The sequence below is a fragment of the Pan paniscus genome, chromosome 7 (genome assembly GCF_029289425.2).
Source record: "Pan paniscus chromosome 7, NHGRI_mPanPan1-v2.0_pri, whole genome shotgun sequence".
NCBI classification, from domain to species: Eukaryota; Metazoa; Chordata; class Mammalia; order Primates; family Hominidae; genus Pan; species Pan paniscus.
The window spans coordinates 60671953-60690736 of NC_073256.2; the positions used below are offsets into that span (position 1 = coordinate 60671953).

An 18784-nucleotide genomic window follows, 5' to 3' on the forward strand; every position below is an offset into this window, starting at 1 on the left:
GGCATGCCCACTGCAGAGAACATTTTGGGAACCCAGGAACCTGCATTCTTATTTCCTGGTGGTTTCAAGTCCCTGGGAGAGGCTGTGTTCCTGAGAGTGACTGCCATTTGCAAACACATGTCTCTGTGATTCTGTGTGGCTCTCTTGTGCCCCCTACAAGATGATCCAGCATGCAGGGGAGGCTTCTGGGGTCTTGCCTCTTGCTGGAACCAACAGTGACCACTGGCACTCCCGTTGTCAAGGTTTCAAATATTTCATCACCACAGGTTCCCTTGACCTGACTATACTTTAAAAAACAGGCCAGGTGTGGTGACTCCCGGCTACAATCCCAGTGCTTTGGGAGGCCAAGGTGGGAGGATTGCTTGAAGCCAGGAGTTTGAGACCAGCTTGAGCAACATAGCAAGATCCTATCTCTATAAAAAAAAATTTAAAAATTAGCCAGGCATGGTGGCACACACCTGTAGTCTCAGCTACTCGGGAGGCTGAGGTAGGAGGATTGTTTGAGCCCAGAAGATTGAGGCTGCATTGAGCTATGATTGCTCCACTGCACTCCAGCCTGGGCGACAGAGCAAGACCATGTCTCTTGAAGAAAAAGGGTAGGGAGAGGCGCAGTGGCTCACTCCTGTAATCCCAGCACTTTGAGAGAGTGAGGCAGGAGGATTGCTTGAACTCAGGAGTTTGAAGCCAGACTGGGCAACATAGGGAGATCCCATCTCTACAAAAAAAAAAAAAAGTCCCAACCAATTTAATGTCATCATCACTTCCTGAGAAACTGATTTGATCATTTGTCAAGATCTGACATTTACAAAATCTGACTGTATAACACTTCCTCGAACAGAACTTCTGCCAGGTTTCCCTGCTGTTCTCCTGTCCCCAGAGTCTTCTCTCTGGTTCTGCGGCATCCTGGGGGCCATCCTCAGGAGCACTGTGCCAGGAGGGAACCTCTCCTGATGGAGCTTTTCCTGATGCAGAGAGGCTGCTTTACATCACAGTTTCACTCTGGTCTACTTACTAGGACCCAGGAAGCCTTGACTCCATCAAACAGACCCTATACCTCTAATTCAAGCCACAGGAGGGGCCCTCACTCCCCTAGGAATGAGAAAGACAAAGAAGAAAACACATGTGATTTCTTCTTTTTGATTACGTGCTCAGCCTTCTCCTCCTCAGTGCGGGTTCTGCTAGGCCAGGCAGCATGCTGCAGAAGCTAGTGACATTTGTTCTTGGCCCTCAGAACAAATGTCTCAGAAGTCTAGGGAGAGGAGACAAGGAAGTACTAGAGCTGGCAGCTGGAAATACTTTTCTGGGAAGGGCTGGGTGGTGAATAGTGCAGGCTTTACAGGCAGCGTGGTCTCTGTTGTAACTATACAATTGTGCCCTTGCAACGTGAAAACAGCCAGGGACCCTATGCAATGAGTGTGGCTATGTTCTAATAAAATGTTATTTCTAGGCCAGACGCAGTGGCTCACGCCTGTAATCCCAGCTCTTTGGGAGGCTGAGGTGGGTGGATCACTTGAGGTCAGAAGTTGGAGACCAGCCTGGCCAACATGGTGAAACCCCATCTCTACTAAAAATGCAAAAATTTGCCGGCAGTGTTGGCACGTGCCTGTAATCCCAGCTACGCAGGAGGCTGAAGCAGGAGAATCACTTAAACCCAGGAGGCAGAGGTTACAGTTAGCTGAGATCGCACCACTGCACTCCAGCCTGGGCGACAGAGTGAGACTCCGTCTCAAAAAAAAAAAAAAAAGTTATTTACAAAATCGGATGGTGATTTGGATTTGGTCCGTAGGCTGTTGTTTGCCACCTTACACTAGAGAGGAGACACAAGACAGAAGCAGCACCTGGTATGGGACAGCTCAAAGGAGGCACTGGTCGCTTTCTCTGAGCAGGGGGTTGGAATGGGACAGGCTTCGTGGGACAGGCATTGCTGTGCAGAGCTGAATAAGGGAAGTAGGCATTTGCCAAGCGAGCTGGGGCAAAGGGCACTGCTGGAAAGAGAGGCATAGGTGGGAGCCCAAGCCCTGAAGCATGGCATCATTGGGGCCTTGGCAGTCTCAGCCCATCAGTGTGGCTGGAGACGAGGGAGGTGAGAGCCAGAGATGAAGCTAGACAGGGAGGCGGGGCCAGCTCCGAGAGGCACTGTGAGCCATGCTAAGGGCTTTGGTCCTTATCCTCAGGGCGGGGAGAATAGGAACTAAAGGAGCCTCTGGGTTTCATCGCTGTTCCAGATAGTTTACATAAATGATTAATGATCTCATTCATTCTCACGAAATTCGATGAGGTGGGTGTTACACATCCCATTTTGCGACAGCAACACTAGCTCAATGTTCACTGCTTCCCCTAAGTGGCAGAGTCCCATCCAACCCGGATCCTCCAGGAGCTGGACCCCTGCTCTCTCCACAGTGCAGCCTCTAATGGAGCGTGAGACCCAGGATGCTTTTCCTCCCTCGCCCTATCGCCAGGAACCACCCCCCTCCTCACCCCACCAGCAGGAAGGGTTCAGAGAATGCCACGATTTCCCAGAGTTGGACCCTGGAACCTGGGGTGGTACAGGGTGGGGACCTCAAGGCGTTGGCCACTCACCCCGGGAAGCTGCCTGGGGATGCAAAAGCCTGGCTCCCTTGGGGAGAAGGGAGTGGAGTGTTTGTCTGCTCCGCTCTCTTCATCCTGGCTGAGACCCACCTGGAGCCCACCCAAGGGGTCGTGGCTCCGCTGCTCTGTGACTGAGGTCACCAGGCGAGAGGAATTCCAGAGATTCCTGCTGAGGCATCAGCCCCAGCTCATCTCCTCTCTGCACCCAGTTTACTTGGTTGCTTAGTTGCAGAATATTTTGGTTCTTTTCGTTCCACCCTCTGAAAGTTGGAGCAGTTTGCAAGAATAGGTCTCTTTTCCTCTGTCATATGTGTCAGGCATTTGGGGAATCTTCACCAAATATCTGCTGAGTTAAACAATTAATACTGAAGTGCATCATTTGTACAAATGCCTTTTATTTACTCCTTTACATTTACTCCACACCAAGCAAGACCTGCCACCATTTTACAGAGATTTGTCCTCAAAGAAGTCTGGCTAAGCCAAGTGCGGTGGCTCACACCTGTAATCCAGGCACTTTGGGAGGCCGAAGTAGGTGGATCACCTGAGGTGAGGAGTGTGAGACCAGCCTGGCCAATATGGCGAAACCCTGTCTTTACTAAAAATACAAAATTAGCCAGGCATAGTGGCAGGTGCCTGTAATCCCAGCTATCAGGAGGCTGAGGCAGGAGAATCACTTGAGCCCAGAAGGTGGATGTTGCAGTAAGCCGAGATTGCACCACTGCACTCCAGCGTGGGTAACAGACTGAGACTCTCTATATATATTTAAAAAAAAAAAAAAAAAAGCAAAGAAATCTGGTTCCTTGCAACTCAAAGTGTGGACTCGGGACCAGCAGCAACTGGGGGCTTGTGAGAAATGCAGACTCCCAGGCTCCACCCCAGACCTGCTGAACTAGAAGCTTTATTACAAAAAGATCCTCCAGTGATTCATATGCACGTTAAGATCTGAGAAACACTGGGGACATGACTTTGCGCTTGTACCCAGAAACAATCATTAACCCCAATTCCATTCCTTTGATAACTTCTAAAGTGATATTCTTTATATATTCAGAATCAAGTTACATTCTGAGGTCAGGAAACATCATGAGCCCCTACAAATTTCCTCTTCCAAATTCTTCCCCTTGAGTGTACCTGCCCCATCCCTGCTTTTGGCAACAATGATGATTTTAAGTAGGAAAGAAGGAAGTGAGAGTAGAAAAATGTTGAAATGACACATTTGAGGGTGACAGCCAAACACCTCGTCTCTGAAATTGCCACTCTACATAGGGTGTGTACATCCTGTGCCCTGTTAATTCATTCCTTTGCCAAGTCTTTAACCGTTTAAACAGAAGATAAGGTGGTTTTTCCAAGGTCACACACATAGTAGCAGGGATGGGGAGGGGAGAGGGACGCGTAAGCCCAGAGGATGCCCTGGTTGTGCCAGTGTCCCCAGAAAGACAGGAGAAACCCATGTGCCAGGCCAGCGCCCTCCCTTGCCATGGCAGGCAGGGTTTCTACATTTCTGGCTGCAGCAGCTGCTTCTTCATGGCCACTGCCTGGGGTGGAAGGCAGAATGTCGGCTCCCATGTCAGACACCTGTTTTGAATCTTAGTTCCACAATTTACCAGTAGCGTGGCCTTCAGCGAGACACATGCTCTCTGAGCCTGTTCAGACAGGGACAATATTCACTTTGCAGACTAGCTCTGAGGACTGAAGGAAGCATGTTGGCTGGGCCTGCAGTGTCCAACTCATATTAGATGTTATATCTCAGAGAGGGGCCCCTAGTCATCCCCCAACCACGTGTTCTACGCATTGCCACCTCGTTCCACAACCTTCACTGACACTCTGCTACCTGTGGGAGAATGTGCAGACTCTAGAACTCAAGGCCTCCCCGATCTGGTCCCCATCTCACCCTTGCAGCCTACTTCTATCCTACTTCTTTAAATGAAGGTGTGCTAACAAATCTGATTTTCTTATTTCTAACTTATACAATATTATTTCTTCTAGAAATTATAGACAAATCCAATGGCACAGGAATCCCCAACCCCTGGGCCACGGACTGGTACTGGTCCATGGCCTGTTAGGAACCGGGCCACACAGCAGGAGGTGAGTGGCAGGCCAGCTAGCATTACGGCCTGAGCTCTGCCTCCTGTCGGATCAGCAGCAGCATTAGATTCCCACAGGAGTGTGAGCCCTATTGTGAACTGTGCATGCGAGGGATCTAGGTTGTGTGTGTGCTCCTTATCAGAATCTAATGCCTGATGATCTGTCACTGTCTCCCATCACCCCCAGATGGGACTGTCTAGTTGCAGGAAAACAAGCGCAGGGCTCCCACTGATTCTGCATTATGCTGAGTCGTACCATTATTTCATCATATATTACAATGTAATAATAATATAAATAAAGTGCACAATAAATGTAATCCTCTTATATCTTCCCGAAACCATGCCCCACAACCCTGGTCCATAGAAAAATTGTCTTCTACATAACCAGTCCCGGGTGCCAAAAAGGTTGGGGAATGCTTCAATGGGCTGTTAAGAGTGCTGGTTGAGGCTGGGCGCAGTAGCTCACGCCTGTAATTTTTTGGGAGGCTGAGGTGGGCGGATCACTTGAAGTCAGGAGTTCAAGACCAGCCTGGTCAAGATAGTGAAACCCCATCCCTACTAAAAAATACAAAAATTAGCCAGGCATGGTGGGATATGCCTGTAGACCCAGCTACTTGGGAGGCTGAGGCAGGAGAATTGCTTGAACGTGGGAGGCAGAGGTTACAGTGAGCGGAGATTGCATCACTGCACTTCAACCTGGGCAACAGAGCAAAACTCTGTCTCAAAAAAAAAAAAAAAAAGTGCTGGTTGATTATAGGACTTAAGCCACTTAATTGATTACTTCTCTTATGCCTGCTAGGGAATTTTGGTGTTTTTCTTCGTCGACAAATAATATTCCTTATTTCCAAATAGCTGTACCTCCTTTTTCTATTAAAATAATCCTAAGGTTATTATTGGTAAAAGTGTATTTAAAGTTTAACCCAAGTTCCATTTAAACAACTATGTCTAAGTGAAGTTGGCCTCTCCCACTATTAATAAATCTTCTCACTATTTTGCAACATAGATGGCTTCATTCTGTTAACTTTTAATGAGTTGTTCATTCAGTTATGGGATTTTAAACTGATAAGAGTTGGGCGTATAGTTCCGGTTAATTTTTTATGCTAACGATGTAACTTTTTGTCTTTGCTAACTTTTATTATTACTTTGTTATTTTCTTTTTTTTTTTCTTTTTTTTTTTTTTTTGAGACGGAGTCTCGCTCTGTCACCCAGGCCAGAGTACAGTGGCGCGATCTCGGCTTACTGCAACCTCCACCTCCCGGGTTCAAGCGATTCTCCTGCCTCAGACTTCCAAGTAGCTGGTATTACAGGCTCATGCCACCATGCCCAGCTAATTTTTGTATTTTTAGTAGAGACGGGGTTTCACCATATTGGTCAGGCTGGTCCCAAACTCCTGACCTCAGGTGATCCACCCACCTTGGCCTCCTAAAGTGTTGAGATTACAGGTGTGAGTCACCGCACCTGGCCTACTTTGTTATTTTCATACAGCACTTTTTCTTTTTTTTCTTTTTAAAAATTTACATCACACAGGTAGTGTGCCGACATCTTGATAAGGTTTGAGGGAGGCACATCCATCCATGAGCGTGAAAACTCAACTATCTGCTTATGAGTTACGAAAGGATCACATAGCACTTCTTCCAGATTCCCAGTGTTTTTCATGTCAATGACTGAATATGAATATTTTGGGAAATGTTAAACACAATTTAATTAGACGTGGGAAAGGACTAGGGTGAATTCAGAGTAATCAGATGTCCCCAAAACTACCCCTAGTAAATTAGTTTCTTGGACTGAGCTATAATTCGATCATCCAAACCTTTTAGCATTCTTACCATGTTCTGACTCATCTCCTTTAGAAGTTCCAATAAAATGCATCATATTATGAATTACAGATTTTTCATTGAGGAGAGAGAGGGGTGGTGTGTGAGCATTCTATGGACTGTTTTATTAATTGTCAAATTCTCCTTTGGACTATTTAACCATGGAGACCTTCATAAACATTGTAGTCTAAGCAAGTGAATGTAGCCTGTTGATTTTAAATTCAAAGTCTGCGCTTCTCCTAACAGTTTTTTTTTTTTCTTTTGTGAGATGGAGTCTCGCTGTGTCAATTATACTGGAGTGCAGTGGTGCAATCTCTGCTCACTGCAACCTCCGCCTCCCGGGTTCAAGCAATTTTCCTGCCTCAGCCTTCCAAGTAGCTGGGATTACAGGCACACACCACCACGCCGGGGTAATTTTTGTATTTTTACTAGAGACGGGGTTTCACCATGTTGGTCAGGCTGGTCTCGAACTCCTGACCTCATGATCCACCCACCTTGGCCTCTCAAAGGGCTGGGATTACAGGTGTGAGCCACTGCACCTGGCCTTCCTAACAGTTTTATAACTACACTTGTACCGACTCTTCTATCCAACCAAGGCTTTGCTGATATGGTGGGTAAATAAGCTGAGGTTATAGAAGAATATCATTTCTAGAAGAGGTTCTCAGAGAGATATAAGCACCACACATTTAATGTTAAGCCATTACTTGCAGTTCTCTGGTAAAAAAAATTCTTTGTATTTAGGACAAAGCATGGTGAGATACCTAGTTCTTGTCAGGGTCTCGATTTATGTATTCTCCAATATTAAAGTCATTTTTGTAATATCACCTATTTACAAACCTAAATGTAATAATTTATTTAGTCAAGAATTATCAACAGATACTAAAACCATCAAGTGAAAGGTTATGGTAAACAGAGTATTTTCATGGCACTAAAGAATTATGCACAGATTCATTGTGAATTGCAAAGAGAAAATGTGCCTTTATGATGGAGAGATCTGGCAGTCACCACTTTAATAAGGCAATCAAAATTAGCCTCACAGATAGTGGAACAGCCTCACCCAATGTGCCTCCTAATGTGATGCAAAAAGTACACCCTATCATCCATGAACTCTTTAGTGTCCAAAATGTTTAATCTGAGTCTATTCAAGGTGGCAAATGTAACTTCCAGGTCCCTGGAAGTAGAGGGGATAGAGAAAAAGTTTAAAAAGTCATCAAGAGATCAATTACACAGATCTAGGCAACTTCAACCTGTGTAACATTGCACAAGATGACTGTCCCAGACTTACCACAAATTCAAGGTCAGCCTACAGGTGATGCAGTGGCACAAACCTGTAACCCCAGCACTTTGGGAGGCCAAGGCAGGAGGGTCACTTGAAGCCGGGAGTTCAAAACCAGCCTGGGCAACATAGTGAGACCCTTTCTCTACAAAAAAAATGTTTAAAAATTAAATGGCTAGGGCACGGTGGCATGTGCCTGTGGTCCCAGCTACTCAGAAGGCTGAAGTGGGAGGATCGCTTGAGCCTGGGAATTCAAGGTACAGTGAGCTGTGACCACACCACAGTACTCCAGCCTGGGTGGCAGAGCAAGATCCTGTCTCTAAAAAAAAAGAAAAAAAATTAAAGTTATTGGGGGGAAAAAAAGGGGCTGGGTGTTTCAGGGCTAGGCTGAAAGGGATGATGGAAGAACACACAGCTAGCACTTGCAAGCAGTGAAAGCTACGAAAGACATTCCTGGGATCATTTCAGAAATTGGAATACTGTTTATATATAGATGATCTTATGGAATTATGATTCGTTCTTATAGGTCTGATAATAGTACTGTACTTACATAGGAGATTATTCTTAGATTAACACTGGAGGCTGGGCACAGTGGCTCACACCCGTAATCCCAGCACTTTGAGAGGCCGAGGTGGGCGGATCACCCGAGGTCAGGGGTTTGAGAGCAGCCTGGCCAACATGGTGAAACCCCGTCTCTACTAAAAATACAAAAATTAGCTGGGGGTGGTGGCTGGTGCCTGTAATCCCAGCTACTTGGGAGGCTGAGACAGAAGAATCGCTTGAACTCGGGAGGTGGAGGTTGCAGTGAGCCGAGATTGCTCCACTGCACTCTAGCCTGGGTGATGAGAACGAAACTCTGTCTCCAAAAAAAAAAAAAAAAACAAAAGCCGGGCAAGGTGGTGGTGCCTATAGTTCCAACTTTTTGGGAAGCTGAGGCAGGAGCATCACTTGAACCCAGGAGGTGTAGGTTGCAGTGAGCTGAGATCATGCCACTGCACTCCAGCCTGGGCCACAGAGTGAGACTCCATCTCGAAAAAAAAAAAAAGAAAGAAGATTCACACTGTAATATTTAGGGATGACCTGTCATTCATAATAATGTCTACAGCTTATTTTCAAATGACATAGCAAAATATAAACGTAAATTTTCTATTTATCTATCTGTCTCTCTATCTATCTATCTCTCATCTGTCTACCTAACAGACAGATTGAGAGAGAAAGAATGCACAAATATGATAATATGTCAGCAATTGTTTAATCTGGGTGGAAGGTGTGTAGATTTTCATTGTACCATTCTTTCAACTTTTATGTGTTGGAAACCTCTGCCTTCAAAAATGGAAAAATAATTTTAGCTTCATTTATACTTCAGCTGGAGCTATCCATGATTTAGTTGAAACTTAACTGCACTTTTTAAATCTTAAACATACTGTACATTGGGGAGTACTGGTTTAAGTCAATGGTATGAATTCAGTTGCTATGCTAGGATGAAATTTACCATTCTAAGGATAGCTTAGTCAAACCCTCATGTATCACTTGATTTTTAAAAATCACTGCTGATTCCCGGGTGACACAGTTGAACAAGATATGGTAAGCTGCCTTATGGTGTGCTTGCTGCCAGGGCCCTTTAGCTTTCGGTGAACAAGGGGTCTTTATGATCAGTAATGCTGATGCTCCCATGCATAGTTCTGCTGACAACTAACAGTGAAGCCAGGCCCAACCTCCATGCATCTTGGCCTATAAAAGCCCATCTGTGGGTTTCCATTGCCCGGCTCTCATATAAGCTAAATTAATTCGGGAAGCTTTTGCGTCCTGTGTCCGTATTATTATTATTTTTTTTGAGACAGAATCTCACTCCGTTGCCCAAGCTGGAGTGCAGTGGTGTGATCTTGGCTCACTACAACCTACGTCTCTGGGGTTCAAGTGATTCTCCGCCTCAGCCTCTCGAGTAGCTGGGACTACAGGCACCCGCCACCACGCCTGGCTAATTTTTGTATTTTTAGTGGAGACAGGGTTTCATCATGTTGGCCAGGATGGTCTCAAACTTCTGACCTCAAGTGATCTGCCCACCTCGGCCTCCCAAAGTGCTGGGATTACAGGTGTGAGCCTCTATGCCCAGCCTGTGTCTTTATTAAAGCAGAAAATCAGGTAATTTACATACATGTAAATCCAATTTACAAGTATTATAAGACACATTAGTAATTTAAACATTGTTTATACTTAACAATTAGCCTTCTGATATAGTATAATAGTTATTACTGTTGTAGATACTAATCTTCCTTTAGAGGCTTAACAAGATAATAAAAGTAATAGGGTTAGTAATTCAGGGAGGTGGGAGGATTTGCAGTAAATTAATTAGATTAATTTAATTTTATATTTATTTCTACTTTATACTTTTTTTTTTTTTTTTGAGATGGACTCTTACTCTGTCGCCCAGGCTGGAGTGCAGTGGTCTCAGCCTCCCAAAATGCTGGAATTACAGGCGTGAGCCACCACACCCGACCACTCACAAACATTAAGTAAACAGCATTTACAGATTGCACATGGCAAGCTGTGAGCCTATTTTTCGGTTTCCATGGCCATATCAGGATTGCAGCATCCCTCATATTTAATAAGATACCATGTGACCTGGGTGACGGCAAGATGTATCCGTATGATTTGTGCACTTTTCTGTTTGTCTGCTAAGGTTACATTAAAATAAAACAAAACAAAAGATATCCAACAGATGAAACCAGTTATGCATGACTATAGACCTATTAGTCATGAATTCATTGTCATGAGGTTTTATTCAAGAGAATGAAGGGCAATTTTGGGTTGCATGATCTTGAAGAAAGACCCAGATACTAGCTGTCTATATGTCAGCCTAGAAATTGCTTTGAACAGTAGGCCAGTGCCAAGAAGAAGGATCCTTGGCCAAGCACGTTGGGGCACACCTGTGGTCCCAGTACTTTGGGAGGCTGAGGCAGGAAGATTGTTTGAGCTCAAGAGTTGGAGACCAGCCTGGGCAACATAGTGAGACTTCATCTCTACTACAAATAAAAAAAAAATTAGCTGGGTTTAGTGACACACACCTGTAGTCCCAGCTACTCAGAAGGCTGAGGCAGGAGGATCGCTTGAGTCTGGGTGAATCGAGGCTGCAGTGAGCTATGATTGTGCCACTGCACTCCAGCCTGGGTGACACAGCAAGACACTGTCTTAATTAATTAATTGATATAAAATTTCCTACATTCTATTATAATGATTCCATACAATTAGAGAGCTGTAAATACTTAATTTAGACCTACCAGTAAAACAGTAATGTTTATGTAGAGGAGGAAAGATCATTTTCTATTTTTCACAGTTCTTAACTGGAACTGAGAAAAGAACTTTTATGTGATGTGTGTGAGCCTTTTAAATTAGCATCCCCAGGCTGGGCGTGGTGGCTCAGGCCTGTAATTCCAGCACTTTGGGAGGCCTAGGCGGGCGAATCACTTGAGCCCAGGAGTTCAAGACCAGCGTGGCCAACATGGCAAAACTCTACCTCTACTAAAAATACCAAAAATTACCTGAGCGTGGTGACGGGTGCCTCTAATCCCAGCTACTCTGGAGGCTGAGGCATGAGAATTGCTTGAACCCAGGAGGCAGAGGTTGCAGGGAGCCCAGATTGCAGCACTGCACTCCAGCCTGGGCAACAGGGCGAGACTTTGTCTCAGGAAAAAAAAAAAAAAGAAATTATTCAGCCCCAGAGAGGCATAAAAATGAGCCAGCAATCATGTCCTGCTCCCCATTGAGCTATGTGTTCATCTATTGAAACTACTTGCTAGTGCCACAAGTAGCTATGAATTAACCTAAGAATGGTGCACTGCACACTATGACACATACCCTATACCTTATAACAATATACAGCCAATCACAAATCAGTGCTATTTCTGTAAACAATGAGAATTCTGGACAAGGAACTTTGTATTCCCCTTTTATTGCCTTTAAAAACCCATTTGTAGCCAAGACCAAATGGAGCGCCTATTCGAGGTGGCTTGGGTCTGAGTCTTCCAGGCAGTTGTCCTCACGTTGGCTCAAGCAGACTCTAAATTATATTTTGTGTCTCAACCCCTTCCTTTTAGGTGGACAGGACAGACCCATGTAACAAAAGACAGATTAACAAGAGAAAAAGAAGCAGATATTTAATTACTTGTGTGCCTCATGTATATATGGGAGATACCTAAAAAATGAGTAAATCTCAGGTGTGAGCCACTGCATTCAGCCACTTTTTAAATTGTAAACATACCGTACACTGGGGAGTACTGGTTTAAGTCAATGGTATGAATTCAGTTGCCAGGATGAAATTTACCATTCTGAGGATAGCTTAGGATGAAATTAACCATTCTGAGGATAGCTTAGTCAAACCCTCATGTATCATTTGATTTTTAAAAATCACTGCTGATTCCGGGGTGACATGGTCAAACAAGATGTGGTATGCCTTGTTGTGTGCTTGCTGCTAAGGCCCTTTAGCTTTTGGAGAATGAGGGGTCCTTATGATCAGTGTGCTGACAGCAATCACATTCTACACATTCTACTCCCCGCTGTTGAGCTATGTGTTCATCTCTTGAACCTGTTTGCTATTACCACAGGTAGCTATAAATTAACACAACAATGCTATAACAGACACTATAACCCACACTCTCAGCTTAACGATGTATAGCCAATCAATAACTCATGTTGTTTTAATATAAATTCTTGGTAATCAACTCAGAAACTGCCTCTTGCCTCCCACAAAAATCCACTTGCAATTGCTGCTAAGCAGGGTATATATTTAGGGCAACTTGAATCTGTGTTCCTGGGTTGCAATCCTCAAGCGTGACTCAAAGAAACATTTTACTTGTACTAATTTTGCCTCAGCTTCTTGCTTTTAGGTTGACACCATAAGGCCAGGTGGCTTTTTGAGCCAGGTACCAAGTCAATTCTTCCAAAAGGCTTTATTGGTTCCTTAAAGTCCTCCTTAGTTCCCAAAAACAGTCAGGTCATATCTGATTCTGTGCATGTTCTTCTCATGTATGGCTCAGTGAAATAATTGGTAATATCACCAATGTTTCCAGTTGTGTTCTGACATACAGAGAACAGATTCTCATTGAACCTATGCAAAAAACTACATTGCCATGAAAATAAGAATGCTTCGTAAGAGTTCTGAATTCCAGATGGAACAGGTAGGGAGAAAAAAATAAATACTTCAATTCTGTTTACAAACGTATAATTTACCAGATTGCTGTAAATTATAGTTAGCTTTAAAAAAGAGAAAAAATGTTTCCTTAAATCAGCAAAAACAAAACATTTAAAAAAACCAATGTTCAAACAAGGAGTCATAAAAATTATAATCAGCCTCCTCAGTTTATTTAGTCCCAGGTAATTAATTCTTGTTCTGCTTGATCTTAGTTCAGTTTCATTATTAGAATTCTGGAAATTCCTACCCAATCCAGTAAGATGATCTTAAAGTTATTATATCAGAAACTTATACTTGTCAGAGTTGTCATCATGCATTTCCTTGGAGACAAAGCTCTTTCAGGTTATAGTTGCTTACAAAAGCTTTCAGGAAAGGATCAGAGTGTTAGTGGCGGCAAATCCATGCCCGTCTGCAGCAACCTCAGTTCTTGCCTCCTCAGAAGAAAGAATTTGACTGAGGGGCATAAGGCAGAAGAAGAGACCAAGGCAAGTTTCAGAGCAGGAGTGAACGTTTATTAAAAAGCTTTAGAGCAGTAATGAAAAGAAAGTAAAGTACACTTGGAAGAGAGCCAGGTGGACATCTTGGAGGTCCAGCAGGGGGTCTGACCTTTTTATCTTTTTATTTTTTATATAAGATGGAGTTTTCACTCTTGTTGACCAGGGTGGAGTGCAATGGCTTGATCTCAGCTCACTGCAGTCTCTGCCTCCTGGGTTCAAGTGATTCTCCTGCCTAAGCCTCCTAAGTGAGAAGCGGGGATTACAGGTGTACACCACCAAGCACGGCTAATTTTGTATTTTTAGTAGAGACAAGGTTTCACCAAGTTGGCCAGGCTGGTCTCAAGCTTCTGACCTCAAGTGATCTGCCTGCCTCAGCCTCCCAAAGTGCTAGGATTATAGGTGTGAGCCACTGTGCCCAGCCGGGTTTGACCTTTTGACTTGGGGCTTTATATGTCGGCTTACTTCCAGCATCTTGCATTCCTTTTCTGGTGGAATACCCCAAGAAGGTCATATACCAGTTAAACTCCGCCATTTTGCCTCTTAATGTGCATGCTTGAGCTCACTTGCCCAACTCCTGAGATCTTATCAGGAAGATGCTGATCACCAGTTTCAGGGGTTTTTTTTATCTATAGGGAGACTGCCTTTCCCTGGCAGTGGCTAGGACCAGTTGTTATTTTAGAGAGGCAGTGTGACAGCTGCCTGACTGTAACTACCCAAGGGGTTCACCTTGCTCGCCTCCTAGAAAGAGCCAATTCATCAAGACAGGGGAATTGCAATAAAGACTAATTAATGCAGAGCTGGCTGTGCAGGAGACCAGAGTTTTATTATTACTCAAATCAGTCTCTCCCAGCAGTCGGAAGCAGAGTTTTTAAGGACAACTTGGTGGGTGGGGGGAAGCCAGTGAGCCAGGAGAGCTGATTGGTCAGGGATGAAATCACAGGGAGTTGAAGCTGTCTTCTTGCTCTGAGTCAGTTCCTAGGTGGGGGCTGCAAGATAAGATGAGTCAGTTTATTGATCTGGGTGGTGCCAGCTGATCCATCAAGTACAGGGTCTGCAAAATATCTCAAGCACTGATCTTAGGAGCAGTTTAGGGAGGGTCAGAATCTTGTAGCCTCCAGCTGCATGACCCCTAAACCATAATTTCTAATCTTGTGGCTAATGTCAGTCCTACAAAGGCAATCTAGTACCCAGGCAAGAAGGAGGTCTGCTTTGGGAAAGGGCTGCTATCATCTTTGTTTTAAACCATAAACTGAGTTTCTCCCAAAGTTAGTTCAACCTACGCCCAGGAATGAACAAGGACAGCTTGGAGGTTAGAAGCAAGATGGAGTCAGTTAAGTTAGACCTCTTTCACTGTCTCAGTGCCTTTTGCAAAGGCAGTTTCATGACCATCACCTGATGGTCGCCTGACTTTCCTGGTGAGGCATGAGGCCCTCTCCTGCCCTGTTCCTGCCTGACGAGCTTCCCACTGTAACAAAAATAAAACAATTAACTGTGGATGACAAAATTCTTAAAATGGTCATGATAAAAGATTTTATGAGAGTTCATTATAATGTAATTGACAAGAAAATGTGATTATTTCTGTGATACACAACATTTTAAGACAATAATGAAATCACCTTTGCAAAATTAAGACAAGAAGATAAATCTGATGTGTCTAACTGCATTTGTCTGTAGCCTCACGGGTTGGCTGTCTAGGCATGGACCAAGCTAACTTTGGGAGAAATTTATTTTATACTTTATTTATTTTATTTTATTCTATTTTATTTTATATTTTGAGACGGAGTCTCACTCTGTCACCCAGGCTGGAGTGCAGTGGTGCAATCTTGGCTCACTGCAACCTCCACCTCCCAAGTTCAAGCAATTTTCGTGCCTCAGACTCCCAAGTACCTGATATTACTAATATTAGTCACCACGCCTGACTAATGTTTGTACTTTCAATAGAGATGGCATTTCACCATGTTGGCGAGCCTGGTCTCGAACTCCTGACCTCAGGTGATCTGCCCGCCTTGGCCTCCCAAAGTGCTGGGATTACAGGCGTGAGTAACTGTGCTGGCCTATTTTATAGTTTAAATGGTAATAGTCCTTCCCCAAAATTAAACTGTTATAAAACGAATGAAAGGCCACCAAGTTAAGAGAAAGAAAATGGCTCAGATTCTAAATAATTACCTGCCATTGTTCCAGAGGTCATAAGATTTGCAACTTCTCCAATTACTTGTGAAGATAACATCACTACTCTAGAACCTAACATTGGCCTTTTGATGTCAATTTTTTTTCTTTTTTTCTTTTTTATTTTTTTAACTCTTTTTACTGTGGATTTTTCTTGTTTCTTTTCTTTTCTTTCTTTCTTTTTTTTTTTTTTTTTGAGACAGAGTCTCCCTCTGTCACCCAGGCTGGAGTGCAGTGGCACAATCTCAGCTCACAGCAACCTCTGCTTTCCAGGTTCAAGTGATTCTCATGCCTCAGCCTCCCAAGTAGCTGGGATTACAGGTGTACACCACCACGCCCAGCTAATTTTTTGTATTTTTACTAGAGTCAGGGTTTCTCTATGTTGACCAGGTGGTCTCAAACTCCTGGCCTCAAGTGATCTGCCCACCTTGGTCTCCCATATTGCTGAGATTACAGGCATGAGCCACCGCACATGGCCTGATTGTCCTTTTGAGATGGCGTTTCAAGTTTTTGCATTTCTAACAACCAGATGGCCCCACCCAGGAACTGACTCAGCATAAGAGGACAGCTTCGATTTCCTGTGATTTCATCTCCAACCCAATCAATCAGCATTCCCCCTACTTTACCGGCCTGCCCACGAAACTATCTTTGAAAACCTCCTAACCTCCAAGCCTCTGGGGAGATTGATTTGAGTAGTAACTTCATCTCCCACGTGGCATGGCCAGCGTCATGTCAATTAAACTGTCTTTACTGCAATGCCATGGTCTGAGTGAGTTGATTTTGTTTGTGCAGTGGGCAGTAAGAACCAATTGGCTCAGCCTGGCCAACATGGTTAGACCCCATCTCCACTAAAAATACAAAAATTAGCTAGGCATGGTGGCGGGCACCTGTTGAGGCAGGAGAATTGCTTGAACCGGGTGGGGGTTGGGGGGCGGAGGTTGCAGTGAGCTGAGATCACACAACTGCCCTCCAGCCTGGTGACAGAGTGAGACTCCATCTCAAAAAACTACAACAAAAAACAAAAAAACTAGAATTATGACTGATAACATTATACAAGGATATGTCATGGAACATTCATATTAATAACATATATCCATACAAAGGAAACTTTTAAAAGATTAAGCATCACTTCTCTTTTTTTTTTTTTTTTTAATATTTAGAGATGGGGTCTTGCCTTGTTGCACAGGCTGGTCTTGAACTCCTGGCCTCAAGCAATCCACCCACCTTGACCTCCCAAAATGCTGGGATTCCAGGTGTGAGCCACTGTGCCTGGCTACTTCTTTTTCAGTCATGCTTCCTATGTAATTTAACATATCAAATAAGCCTAATTAGTTTAATATCTCTCTGTAAAATCTCAAAGTGAGGTCTAGGTCAAAAAGACTTCATTTAGATTTTGATTTGGGAAAGTTGTCGAAACTGTCAAAACATTTAAAACTCTTGATTAAAATAAATCACAGGGGCTGGGCACAGTGGCTCATGTCTGTAATCCTTGCACTTTGGAAGGCCGAGGCAGGTGGATCACCTGAGGTTGGAGTTTGAGACCAGCCTGACCAACATGGAGAAACCTTGTCTCTACTAAAAATTAGCTGGGCGTGGTGACGCATGCCTGTAATCCCAGCTACTTGGGAGGCTGAGACAGGAGAATTGCTTGCACCCAGAAGGCAGAGGTTGCGGTGAGCTAAGATTGTGCCATTGCACTCCAGCCTGGGCAAAAAGAGTGAAACTCCGTCACACACACAAAGAAATCATAGGTCACTGTGAAACAATACTTAGTTATCCATATAACCAAAGTGAAAAAAATTTCAAGAGCAAATACAAAAACTAACATAGCCTTTTAAAAATATTTCAAAATTTTAATTTAAAATATTTTTTAAATTAGAGACAAGGTCTCACCATGTTGCCCAGGCCGGTCTTGAGCTCTTGAGTTCAAGTAATCCTTCCACCTCGGCCTCCTAAAGTGCTGAGATTATGGGCATGAACCACCACACCCGGCCAATGTAGTTGTTTTTTAAAAAAACACCCCAAATCTTATCTCTTTTACGAGAGAAGTCTCAGTTTTTTTGTTTGTTTGTTTTTTTTGAGATGGAGTCTCACTGTTGCCCAGGCTGGAGTGGAGTGGTACAATCTCGGCTTGCTGCAATCTCCGCCTCCCGGGTTCAAGCGATCCTCCTGCCTTAGCCTCCCGAGTAGCTGGGATTACAGGTGCCCATCACCATGCCCAGCTAATTTTTGTATTTTTAGTAGAGACTGGGTTTCATCATGTTAGCCAGACTGGTCTTGAACTCCTGAGCTCAGGTGATCCTCCTGCTTTGGCCTCCCAAAGTGCTGGGATTCCAGGCATGACCACCATGCCCGGCCTAGTCTTATGATCTCTATTTTAACATTAATACTCATCAGTTGTTGCATCTAAACTCTGAAAGGGAGGGGTATAATGGAGCATATCTGACCTCCTTTCCCGTAATGCCTGGGAATTCAGTTTTTAAGGTTTTTCTAGGGTTCCCTTGGTCAAGAGGGGGACCCTTTCAGTTGATGTGGGCCTTAGGATCTTATTTTTAGTTTATACCTTGCCAAATGTCGAAGAAAAAATTCTGGACTGACACCCACCCCTACCAGTAAAGGCCAAGTGGGGGACTCTCTCCCTCCCCAGGCTACAATGAGGGGGATCTGCTCCTCTCTTCTGGGGGTTGCAGAAGAGCCTGGTGAAGAATAAGGACTGGCCAGGTGCAGTAGCTCACACCTGTAACCCAGCACTTTGGGAGGCCAAGGCAGGAGGATTGCTTGAATCCAGAAGTTCAACAACATCTTGGGCAACAGAGTAAGACCCCCTCTCTACAAAAAATCAACAAAATTAGCTGGGTGTGGTAGTGCATGCCTATAGTCCCAGCTACTCCAGAGGCTGAGGTGGGAGGACCACTTGAGCCCAGGAGGTCAAGGTTGCAGTTAGCTGAGATGGTACCACTGCACTCCATCCAGCCTGGGCAACAGAGCAAGGCCCTGTCTCAAAAAAAAAAAAAAAAAAAAAGAATAAGGACTTTCACCAAGACCAGGGGTAACAAGGCTACCCCACAACTCAGTATCAGTAGAGACCAAATGGGGAGCAGTAACTAGGAATTCTGATCCCTGCCAGCCAGAGAAATGTTAGTGGAAACCATTGTCCCTGCCTAGCAGTAATG

The 18784-nt window shown here is 44.2% G+C and overlaps 1 protein-coding gene and 1 non-coding gene across 2 annotated transcripts in view; both read right to left on the minus strand.

The window, feature by feature from the left end:
* Positions 1-18784, minus strand: part of PLAT (plasminogen activator, tissue type) — a 507407-nt gene that overhangs the window by 44354 nt on the left and 444269 nt on the right. The gene's annotated exons all lie outside the window — the stretch shown is intronic.
* Positions 6188-6289, minus strand: LOC112440791 (small nucleolar RNA U13). The gene has a single exon (XR_003028801.1). It is a non-coding gene; the product is annotated as a small nucleolar RNA U13 (small nucleolar RNA).